The 12419-nt window shown below is 36.0% G+C and overlaps 1 protein-coding gene across 1 annotated transcript in view; it reads left to right on the plus strand.

The window, feature by feature from the left end:
• The window catches only part of LOC149067571 (uncharacterized), a 251303-nt gene that overhangs the window by 30143 nt on the left and 208741 nt on the right, over nt 1-12419 (plus strand). The window contains exon 2 of the mRNA XM_089252450.1: nt 11660-11732. The gene's annotated coding sequence lies outside the window, so the exon portion shown is untranslated. The remainder of the gene's footprint in view (nt 1-11659; nt 11733-12419) is intronic.

Genomic DNA, 12419 nt, shown 5'->3' on the forward strand with positions numbered 1-12419 from the left:
TCTAACCCAAGAACTGTCTATCTTCCTGTTCCACGTTTCAATTTATTGGAAACAAGGCACGTTACAGGAAAAACAATGACCCGAGTAAAACGTCGCAAATCAAGACTTCGTCCATTTCGGCTTTCATCGCCATCGTCTCTAATTTCCATCGTAATATAAATGACGTATCTGAAGTATGCCTCTAGGATCAACGGTTCGCCAATAATTTGCGGCAAGAGAGCATTAGCTATGCACCCCGTATATTCACTTACGAAAATCGTAGTATCAGATCTCGTCATTTGAGCCCCCTTACGGACATGAAGTTTCCCCGAGCCATGCCTTGATGGACCTTTGTGTTAAGATGTCTATGGTCAGTTCTGCTGGATTCTGAATTTGGTGACACTTTTTACCCACTATATTTCTACTTACACACAAGCTTTATTTTTTCACATCTGATTTTTCCTTTCACAGATTTCTGTGGTCCCCTCAACCATCTGTCATGGATCCTCTCTATTTGATTTTCACCCGTGGCCCCCCTCAGGATACCCAGGACATTAAGGTTTAAACTTACTGTTTTACAACGCCGTCGAGCTTCCACTACGGACATTCTTTGGCGATTAATGTTTGTTTTAATGCACTGTATCACCCGTAGAAGTTTGTAACATCGTTTTCATCCAGTATATAATAAAGAAAATAAATTGAAGAATAAAAAGCTCTAATCTGAGAATTGTCTATCTTCCTGTTTCACGTTGTAATTTATTGGAAACAAGACGTTACAGGGGGGAAAAAATGACCCGAGAAAAAAGTCGCGCAAATCAAGACTTTGTCCATCTCGGCTTTCATCGCCATCGTCTCTAATTTCCATCGTAAATCGTCTTTTCTATCGGATCGCCAGGTTTACGTACGTGTATGTGAGTCGATTCATAAGAAGCAGAAGAAAAAGAAAATACGTACGTGTATATATATATATATATAGGCCTACTGTATATAGAAATAGTGGCCGCATTGGGAATTTTAAAGAGGGCATTACAGTCACACACGTAGAAACGGGCTTGCAACTAATTGCCGACCGAATACAACCAACCGGCATTTTGACATAACACTTTGCTTTGGTGAGGAGGCAACGCGTGTGACATATTTACATATTTATCTTCTTTACAGTGGAGTCAAAAGAAAAACCAAACAAAAACAAAATGGTTCGTGATGGAGGGAAGAAAATGAAAGAGTTGACTGAACAACGCAAACTACTCACAAAAAAAGAGAGAAGTCTTTTATAAATGTCTACCTACATTTATATACACTTTCAAACAATTCAAAGCTTGCTTTTATTCTTGTTTTTTTTAGCAACACGTCCCTTTTTTTTTTAATTCGTTTCTCCAGCAAGGAAATGACTTGTTTGGTGGAAAAAAAAGAAAAGAATAATAATGATGATGATAATAATAATAATAATAAAATAATGCCGAGTAAAGAGCTGCAACAATTGGCGAATTCTCAATGGCGAACGAAAAATGATTCGGAAACTGCGCTTATGAAATTAATATGGCGGATAATGGCGTTGTCGACGACCTATTTTATTTCTTTTTTAACCCCCACCTTTTTTTTTATTTCTTAATTCTTGAGGACAAACTAACGCTTAAGAAAAACGCGGGACTTTTATTGTTTTTCTTTTCTTCCTATACACGCTAATCCAAAGGTTAAATTAGCAAACATTGTGCTGAGCAGTAAAAATAGAGGTAATGTTTGCTGATTGATGACGAGCGTCGTCTAAGAAGTAAGACGTTTCAGCTTGAAATTTTAGTGAGGTATACAGTATTTTCGAAACACATCATAGTGGGGTGTGTCGTCAGAAATACAGAAGAACGATGTCTGTAATAACGACACCTTGGCTATAACGTCAATAATGGGATATCCCGGCTGATTCTCATAGGTTAATACACCTCGCTTACAATGCCAATGAAAACACGGCAACCTCGGATATAAGGGCATGTTTGCTTCCGTTTTTTATTGCGTTTTTCCTCAGAAATTCTTAGAATTCGTCATATTGAGAAAGTATTCCTCTGTTTTACCTAATGATAAAAAACAATTATTTCGTATTTGACGCTCCGACTTCATTATTTTAACCTGTATGCTATTTTTTTTAAATGTTCCGTTTTTCAATGAAAAGCTTACTTAAGTTTACAATCTCAACTAAAACCGGAGTTGGTGATAATTCGCGTAGTTTATAAAATAATGTTATAATGAATATGACTGTGTATGCAGGGTGCATAGCTAACACCCGGCACCGCGAATTACTGATGAACCGTTGGTAATCCCAACTCTTCTCTGATTTTTGAATTCAAATATTTCAGAGAATTACACTTATAAACGTTTAATTTTTTTGTTGGCCTCAGGCGAGACAGGACAACATCTTTCTAATTGGAGTTTTGAGCACAGGGTGCCCGTATAAAAAGTTAGTTTTTTTATTTTAATATCTATACAACCCCTTGCAATACGAATGACATATCTTAGGTCTACACGTGATTTGGATACTTTTCTAATTGGAAGTATGTCTCTAGGATCAACGGTTCCCGAGTAATTTGCGGTGCCAGGTGTTAGCACCCTGTGCAATTATATGCACCCTGTATATTCATCTCGTGTATCTGCCGTGATAATTTTTTTTATCGTGAAATATATTATAAGTCACTTCAGACTTTTCAGTACAAAACTTTATTTCCCACCAAAGGTTAAAGTATGCGCAATACCTGCAATTTTGATGACCATTGGCGTACGCAAAGGGGGTTTTTGGGGTTCTAACCCCCCTCAAGCCGAGATTATAGTGTTATTTTGCAGAAAAAAACTTAAACCTCCCCCTGAGAAGAAAAAAAAATTGGACCCCCCCCCCCCTTGAGAAAAGTCTGCGTACGCTTATATTGATGACAATTGGTGACAGTTTTGGCAAGAATTGGCAGTGTCCTGTATTTTTCTAACAAGAATATGCTCGCTTTAATTATAATAAAATAAAAGTTTCATATATAGTTATTTGCGATCTCGATATGTTCTTTGTATTTGAAAAGTTTTGAAAACCCAGAGCCGCCCTTAGTGGGGGGGGGGCGGGATACGAGTCTCACCGGTTCCGCACTTACGGTAATAATAGTGTCTTTCTTAAACTCTGAGTTTTCATCCATTCTGGAACTATTTCTTTCATAAATTCTGAATTTTCATCTATTTTGGAGAAAACTATGTATTTCTTTCGTAAATTCTCTGAGCTGGAATTATTACTTTCACTTATTCTGAATTTTCATGGTTGCTGCAATTATTTTTCATACTTTCGATTCAGCGATTTTGAATTTTCATTAGTTCTCTTTGACAATTTCTTTCATTAGCTCCTAATTTTAACTGGTTTCGGAGAATTATTTCTTTTATCAATTTAAAGTTTTCTTCAATTTAAAGTTAATTAATGAAAATTCGAAATTTTCATTAATTTTTTTTAGTAAATTTACATTCAATTGTGTTAGCATTTTTTTGTATTGATATTTTTCAGCATTTCTGTACATTTCGTATTAATGTCTGTATTTTTGAATCCGATTCCCCTCTTCCACAGAATATATAAAATCGGGGCTAAAGGGACCGAAATTATTTAGATGCCTCTACCTTGCTATTAGTTTCGCACGGGGCTCCGCGTCTTGTAAGAGCGGCCTTTTGAAAACCTTGGTTGTAAAGACGCAATCTTTTGATGTCATTATAAGTGAGTTTGACTATATCTTAGCTCTCAAATGTGAATTCGTATTTTTGAAAAATTCTGATAATTCAATACACTGCGAAGAGAACCCACTGGATCCAGAAAAAAATATCTTTTAGCTAAAGGTGTTTTCCGTTAAGTATATACTGGAATCTTCAGGGACTGTGACGCCTTAGTACTTGGACAAAAGCCCTTTTGTAATAACACCAATCTCGGTCCGCTTAACAGTAACTGCGCCCTGCAGATAAGCACCTGGGTGCAGCCGAGTTATTATACCTGACAGAGAGATGGGGGGAGGGCAACCATAGAGTAATAATAGCATATATATCTTTAGTCTATGGGGGCAACTATGCCCCTAGGCATCCGTGCTTTTACACAGGTCATAAGGTCAGTTTTTAAGGGACAGCTACGGTTAATATTCTCAGGGTGATTTGAAACCATTTTGTGGTGCGGTTTTCTAATAGTACACATACTCTGTAGTACAGTGGTAGTTTCTTCAAACTGAATCACGCTTACACCGTGGATCACAGTGGATCCCACTTACACCGTTCCCGTGTGTAGAACGCTTTTCCATTTGAATTAGATGAACCCAAAAATACACAATTATCATGCGATAATATATTGATTATACTGAGGTAGTATTATCACATAGATGTGTATTATATCACATAACAACATATTTGCCATAGATCTGAAATTTTTAAGGAAATGTGTATCCATCAGAAAAATATTTGAATTGAAGGGAAAAAAAAATAAATTTTATATTTCTGCATATCGTAAAATAAATTTATATAGAGGATATAAAAAGTTATGTTTCGTTTTTCACATGTGTTTATTATTTTCGAAAATAGTTGCATGAGAGAGAGAAATAGCTACTATATTATATATAGCGATTGTGAGACAATTCATATTTTAAGTTAAATCTCTTAACTATAACGTTCAAAAAATTTCGCCATGATTATTGGGTGAAATATACTAAAAATACGGAATTTAGAAAATATTGTAATTTTTCTTTTAATATTACGGATACAAAAAAAAGATGTATCCAAAAAAATATTTTTTTTGAAGTACGAGGGCTAAATTAAAAGATGAGCGTGACAGCGGCATTAATAACAAGTTTTCTGGATAAAAAAATCGGGAGGGAAAAAAAATGAGACGGCCGGGAATTTGTGCCCATCATCCATTCGGTTCGGGTATTGATTTTGGCTGCATGTGTTTCAGTTGAACACTCTCGCTCTCTTACAAGGTACAACGAACGCCACATGCCGGAATCACTTACTTACTAAAACTCGCCAAATCTCTGGTGACCCACACTCTAAGTTTAGGTTGTTTTCCATATGCTATTCATTTATTTATATTTATTTCATTTTACTTCATTTTTGCTCTTTAGAGTGTGCGGATTCCGTGTTGTTTTTTTTAAATATTTCAGCTAAAATTATCGGACAATCAGTGCTTATTCTATCAAGTCATCATAAACAAAAACCAACTTTCAATGTTGTAGAAAGCACATGAGGCCAACATCACCCATTGGTTGGCCAGAAATCACAATTCTCGGTGAAAAATAGAACATTCCGAAAACCGTCGATCGAACCTTGTCCCAGAACATTGTCCTATTTAGGACATTGATAAGCAAATATTTCGAGACCTCGGGTATCGAACACCTTCGAGCAAGCTTACTTCTCCGACCACACAAAACGGTTAGAGATTTATATTTGTTGGGAGAGTGTTGTGTCACAAACTACACCCAAGGAACATCAATTCATTGTGAGGAAAGCCCCGGTTATGTAATCGGCAATGAAGTGGCCGATTCGTACGTCGAGGCGAGGCACATAATGAATTCACGACCAACAACTTGACTTGGATTCTCCGTTCGTTTAAAGGATATGAAGACCAGTCGAGCGAGGATATTAATAATGTCGCTGGTGTAGGGATAAAAGAGTAATGGTCTCCGCAAAACTCAGTCGTGTTAATGGTCATCGTTGACCTCAAGTGTTGACTTCTATATGTTTCGCTTTTAAAGGGTCTGGGCAAACGGATTATTTGAAACGCGATTCAGATGACACGTCGTATTAGTCGTTTTCTATCCGATACTGTTACTCGTAACTCAATCATACTTCTGTCATTGAGAAAAAGTGGTCAGTATTGATGAATATTTCATCACTTACCGATGCTCATTCTCATTTAAGAAGTAACCGATATATATATATATATATATATATTGTTACAGTTATTTTATATACTGTTTCGAGCTTTCTCGTCTCGGAGATGATCAAACTTACAGTTACGGCCCGATTTCTGCAGGTGCAAGTGGGGTGATTGCCCAGGACCCCATGTTTTGCGGGGGATATATTATATAATATGAGGTTTTACTCATTTCTTTGGTTATAAAATTTTTGAAATTCGAAAAATATCCTTAAATCATATTTATACTATTTCTAAAGTGTCCATCATTAGTGAATGCTTTTGTTTGATTGGCTTATTTGTTGAAGCGTGTGATAACAACTTTAGTAGTGTAGTCTAATGATCTTCATACTCTATTTCAGTAACGTGCTGGGAATAGACAAGTAAATGTGGCAACAAGTGCTTCTAACATAAGTGCAGTATATAACTGAAAAATATGTATCCCCCCAAACGTGGCTCATGTTGTTCCTTTGTAGCAGACAGTAATAGACTTTGCACAACATGTTTGTGACAGTTTCACACTGTATTTTTTTTACCATTGTGTCTCAGCATTTGAAGAAATACGTCTCTACTCAATGTTCAGCCAAATTTAAAATTTTTAAAATTCCGTCAAAATCCTCTGCCAATTTTTCATACAGTGTGAAACTGTCTTTCAGTTTCACAGTTAAGACAATGTACCCCATATACACCAGCGTATTTATGCGATTTTGCCTTAAGCTAAAGAAAACATTTTTACCATGTAGTTAACGATTACGCTCGTGGCTTAGCCCTTTTAGGCCTTGGCGCCACAAATATGTAGGTTGCTTTTTCTCACTGCAAAATATTTCTTTAGACCTCAGGAAGTTAAGCCATGACTTTTAAAGGATTGTGTAAGTTTTAAGTTAGAAATATGGTGAATATGAACTTTGGGGGCTTTCATCAGAGGGCAGCACTTAAAGATGAATTTTCAGGGATTTTTCATGATGGCTTCCAGGAGAAAGTGCCTCCGAGAAAAGCGTGATTTATTTCATAAAATTTAGCCAAATTCTGAAAACAATTGTATGTAAATATCAATATATCCTGCATCATTTTGGCTGAAAAAAATTGGAACGAAATGAATGCTTCACAATTAAAATAAAAACTTGAAAAGAAAATTTAAAAAATAAAGATTTGCTAACATTTATGTTTTTGTGCAATGCATGCACAAAAACATTTTGAAAATTCCTAAAAATGAATGGTCGGATTTGAAAGGGTTAGAGTAAACATTTTTTCAGTATAGTGTTTTTCTTGTTACATTAAATATTCCTATTTGCTAATTAATTACCATTTATAGGTTGACACTAAAGCTAGTTTAGAAGATTCATTCCTCAAATTAGAACAACGTTTGAGTCAACTGTTAAACGTCAACATGATTCCTTGTGTACCTTGAGAAGAACAACGTGACAAGCGCAACGAAAAACGCTCCATCCGAGAAATGTCCCTATAGGTCATCTAACGCGATTTCCGTTATTTCATTGAACCCTAGGTTTTTGATCTTTTCTATTAGCCAAATTAGGTTTTGCTCGCTCGAGCGAGAATTTCATTGCCAGGTTTTGCTCGAGCTAAATGCGTAATTTATATACTCGCAGAATCTTGTTTTAAACAAAGAAAAAAAAACTCAATTTTTTTTTAAAGTAATGAAATTTTGAAGACGAGAATCTCTTTCTCGGGTCATTCTAAGGTCGTAGAGGGAGTGATTTTTAAGGAAGCACTTCTAATGCCTAATTGAAAGGCCAAATTAAAAAGTAACGGATATATACGTAGTTAACTTTTTTATGAAGTTATTTCAAACCTGCTCAGCACTTTGATGGAGAATTTTATCAACTCATTTTTATTATACAGGGTGTCCCATCAAGACCGCCCAAACTCTGCACAGCCAGGGGCCTTACTATCTCCCCATGCTAAAAAAAGGATATCCAAGAGAATTTGACGTCTAGCGCTCGGGATTACTATAGGTGTCCATTCTGAGAGCGCATGCGCATTAGAGACAAATAGATGTTCGAAAATTGGTATGTTTAATCATAGTGGGCTAGCAGCAACTGTAGAACGACGAGAGCACAAAATCGAAGCTAAATGAAAGGTTCATGGTTCGAATCCCACTCGAAACTACTTTTTTCTCCCCTTACTTTATTTCTTCGGATGATTCGTTGGGTTTTCCTCCGAATACACGGAGGGAAAGCGATGTTTATTTAAAAAGTGGAGGGAACCACTGTGACTGAGATTCGGATTACAGTATTTTACACTCACGATACCGTTGCATTTATGAAAAATTCATGTTTTTATTTATTTTTGGGAAAAATAATTACGGCACAATCACAAAACCACAAATACTTTCATTTTACAATGCACAATGTAATAAAACGTGTGCGGGGGCGGCTGGCTGATAAGCCATCCCCCGCAGCAAGCGCATCGTGACTCCACGCATCTCCGGGAATATCGGGACGTTTAATAACAGCTTTGAGTGCAATGAAAAATATAAAAAAATAAACATTCAAAAACATTGAGGTTGTAAGGTAAAACAGTGGAAAAAATAGCGTTGCGAGTAGGATTCGAACCATGAACCTTTCGGTTATATACCCTCGACTTTACGTCGCCGTACCAACTGCTCAACAGTTGCTGTTTGTTGACCGTAATTAAATATATCAGTTCTGGAACATCTATTTGTCTCTTAAAATGCGCATGCTCTCTCAGAATGGACACCTATAGTAATCGCTAGTGCTAGACATCAAATTCTCTCGGATATCCTTTCATAAGCATAGGGGTGGTGGTAGGGCCCCAGATTCCTCTTTTGGAATACATAAAAAATGCCCAAAGAACTGTATCTGTGCGACCCATAGTTTTCGAGAAAAACGCGAAAGAAAAGTATGACGTGACATCCGGTGCAAGAGAGTTTTTTTTAATTAGAAGCATGAACATCGGTATTTGCATATGTTTACATAGGAAGATGTTCGAAATGTCCACCGCGCATATCGAGGCAAGCATGCGCGCGCCGTGGAATGACGTCAAGACCCTTTTGATATAGCACCGGATATGACGTCATACTTTTCTTTCGTATTTTTCTCGAAAACTATGGGTCGTACAAATACAGTTCTTTGGGCATTTTTTATGTATTCCAAAAGAGGAATCTGTCTGTGCATAGTTTGGGCTGTCGTGATGAGACACCCTGTAGGCTATATCGTTGCAACATGATCGTTTTCTGCACTTTGATGGAATAATTTTTACTGGAACCTACAATTTAAGGCCTTTTCCGAACGACTCAACAAAGAGAATATTCTGACCCACACCCTAGCTATTCGAACCCCGACCGACTAAGTTGATAAAACATGGGTAATTGCACCCACCCAAGAATTCTGAAATTTTCTAAATTTATTGCATTTAGGAATGAGTTGGGAATACAGTAGAAAAGAGCAGTGCCGTCTTAACACATGGACCACCCGGGCACTGCTCGAGGTCTTCCAGAGAAGAGTTGGCCTCAGAAAAATGAGAAGTAGTTGAATTAGCCTGGTAGGGCTCAGAAAAATCACTTGGCCCGGGGGTCCAGGATGCTCTAAAGACGGCCCTGAGTGAAAGTCCGAAAAAAGACAGTTCACAATCAAAAGAAGAATTGCCATAACGGTCTTCTTATTATAAGCAAAATACAATTTTTTTGCTCTCTCTAGTTTTAAAATTGTGGAAAATTGCTGCTTTATCTGCTTCAAATCGTCTTATAGGCCATTTTCCTTCTAATATCAACGAATGAAGAGAACTGAAATCGATTTTTGGTCTCGCACTAGTTTATTTTCTCTCTCTAAGACATTTTTACAAAACAATTCCGTATTATCAAAGTGATTTAGTCGACCAATAAACTATTAAAATTCTCAATTCTTATATCGCCGCTCCCTTTCATGGCTGTTATAGACACTTTTTACGCTAATCGGAAAGTTTTTTTTAACATGATTTGTTGTCATTCTTAAACGACTTCAAATCGAAAGTTCTGGTCCTGTTGCCTCTTAGTCCTTGGGAGAAACAAAAGTTGAATAAAATCATCACGTGTATATTGAGGAAGTCCAAAAATAGGAACGGGGGAGGGTTAAGAAATTTGACTTTTATGTGTCCATCTTTCGTTAACTCTGAATATACATGGATACTTGAATAGATTTCTTGAATATACATGGCAAATACATGGTCAGAAATCCACTATTCTGATTATTTTTCTCAAATTTTCTTGGTATTTTAGAAACTATATCTTTTAGGGTCATTTCAGTGCAAAATACGGTATAATATATTACAGTATAATACTTTTTTTTATCTGGAAATAATTGATTTCTTGCCGGTGTCATTTTTTGAGAGCTGCTTTAATTTTACGTGTTCAAAGATTTATAAAACTGAGGAATTAGAAATAAAATTCAAGGTAAAAGCTATTCATCTTTGCTAAGCAAAATTTTATCTACGTATACATAGATAACCAATAAACTCAAAAGAAAAACTGTATATTTTACCTTTAATTATTTATTTTAGCTAATCAAAAAATCCACTCCAATTAATTAAATTGCCGTGTTGATGTATTGTTTCAATTAAAAATATGCTAGCAGCACTAATTTACATGCGTTTTTATTGGGGCTTAGATACTTAAAAGTACCTCAGAGTAGTTTTTTACAAGGAGCAATGTGCCATGATGAGCGTCGTCATATTTAATTCTTGGAGAGAGAAAAGAACAAACTGGCGTTTGACGTTATAGCTAATGCTTCTTAATTTTCAACTCGCTATAACGAATATTTTTTGCATCTTTAACGTTAGCTATTTGGCAACCACTTGCAAATCACTCATTATAACTGACGTTCACTATATACATGTATCTACATCCTGCCTGATATCTAAACACTTCGATGGTACCTTGAAATGCCTTGACACCCAATTTTAGAATCACTGCACTCAACCTTCGACTGACAGGTGGGCGTAATCATAAAAACCTTAAAGCTTTTTAAAATGAATACAATCAAGTGTATTTAAACATGATACTGTATTTGATTAGTTATTTTCAAAAACGAACATTTTTATTTTTTTCCTGAAATGCACTTTTTAACGGTTTACGGTAAGGTAAATCTTTGGGATAAGCTCTGCCAGATTATGCAACCAGTATTATTCAAGCATATTGAATATTTTTTAGGGAATATTTAGAGAATATTTTTTTGTTGAAATTACAATGTAAAGTTGCTCGTTTCTATCAAAAGGCAGCATATCCCCCTTTTTATATCGTATCGGTTTTTTTCATCTCTCGATAACAGACACCCATGAAGCCGAAAATTTTGTCCGCTTACGAGGAGTGTCCTTTAATGGATAGTGAGATACATCGAGTCTCATCGATGTAATTCAGAATTGTGTCCGTCAGTGGAGGCATCCGTTGTGGGAGGTTCCACAACATGTGACGTAGAAATTTTCAATTTGTCAGATTTGACCAGCTCAAATTCTAATCAAAAGGTAATACATTTCCACCAATTTTCTTTCAAAACGTAACATTTTCAAAATTCAAATGTGGATAACTCCCTTTAATGTTGATCAAAAAAACATAATTATATTTAAATATTCTCCTACCATTCCTACATACCTGTTGGGTCATTTTCTAGTATTGTAAAACAAACCTACTCCGGGGGAAAATACGTTTTTTACTTTCACTGTAAATTTAGCAAAAGTGGAAATTTTCCCTTTTGAAAATAAGCTCCTCATTTATTTACGACAATTGCTTCATCAATTTTTATGCATTCGCTAACTTAATTTTTTTTCTAGGATCACGCAAGATACTTTCCAAAGCTCTAGTGTGATCGTACGTGGATCTTAAGAATTTAATATAGGAATATAGGTAAGAGACATTGAAACTATAAATTTTTTTTAATATGAATGTCATATTAGTATTAGATTTCGTGATTAGAAAGTTTCCTGAAATCCAACACCCCGTAAGTGCCGCAGAGATAATTTTCACGAAATCAGATCAGCTTCGTCTGTGAAAAGGATCGATCAATATGAATGATTACATTCTGCTTCAAGCTAACAAAAACTTATTAGCGCGTTTGTTTGTTAATAAAAGGACATTTAGCTCTGTTTTGTAACTCGATACTTTCCTAAACTAAATCCATCACTTTTAGTTAATGAAGAGTAGAGAGAAAGAGAGAGCGATCGTTTTGGCGCGGTGTTGGCATCTAAAAAATAACATTATCTTTCACCCACGGTAGCCCGGGAGGCCAATTTCCCTCGGGTTAGTCAAGTTAGACTTGAGAAAAATGAAACAAAAGACAGATAATATTACAGGATAAACAGTCTAGGATTTATGCTAATTCACGAATGTGGTCTCGCCGCCAAATAACCAAGTCGATTCCCGTTGAAAATAAAACGCAACCAAGGAAATTTATTTCGACAATACAGTTTGTCTAGTCTGGTTGTCAAACACAGTATTCGCGATGAAGAAAACTGTTTAGTAATGATCGTGTGAACTTATAAATGGCATAAATGATACAAGGGATTATTTGAAATGTATATGCAAAGCAGGGCT

This window comes from Pholcus phalangioides, unplaced genomic scaffold (genome assembly GCF_987345545.1).
Source record: "Pholcus phalangioides strain wild (caught in Gottingen) unplaced genomic scaffold, Ppha-v1.0 ptg000029l_1, whole genome shotgun sequence".
In the NCBI taxonomy this organism is placed as follows: domain Eukaryota; kingdom Metazoa; phylum Arthropoda; class Arachnida; order Araneae; family Pholcidae; genus Pholcus; species Pholcus phalangioides.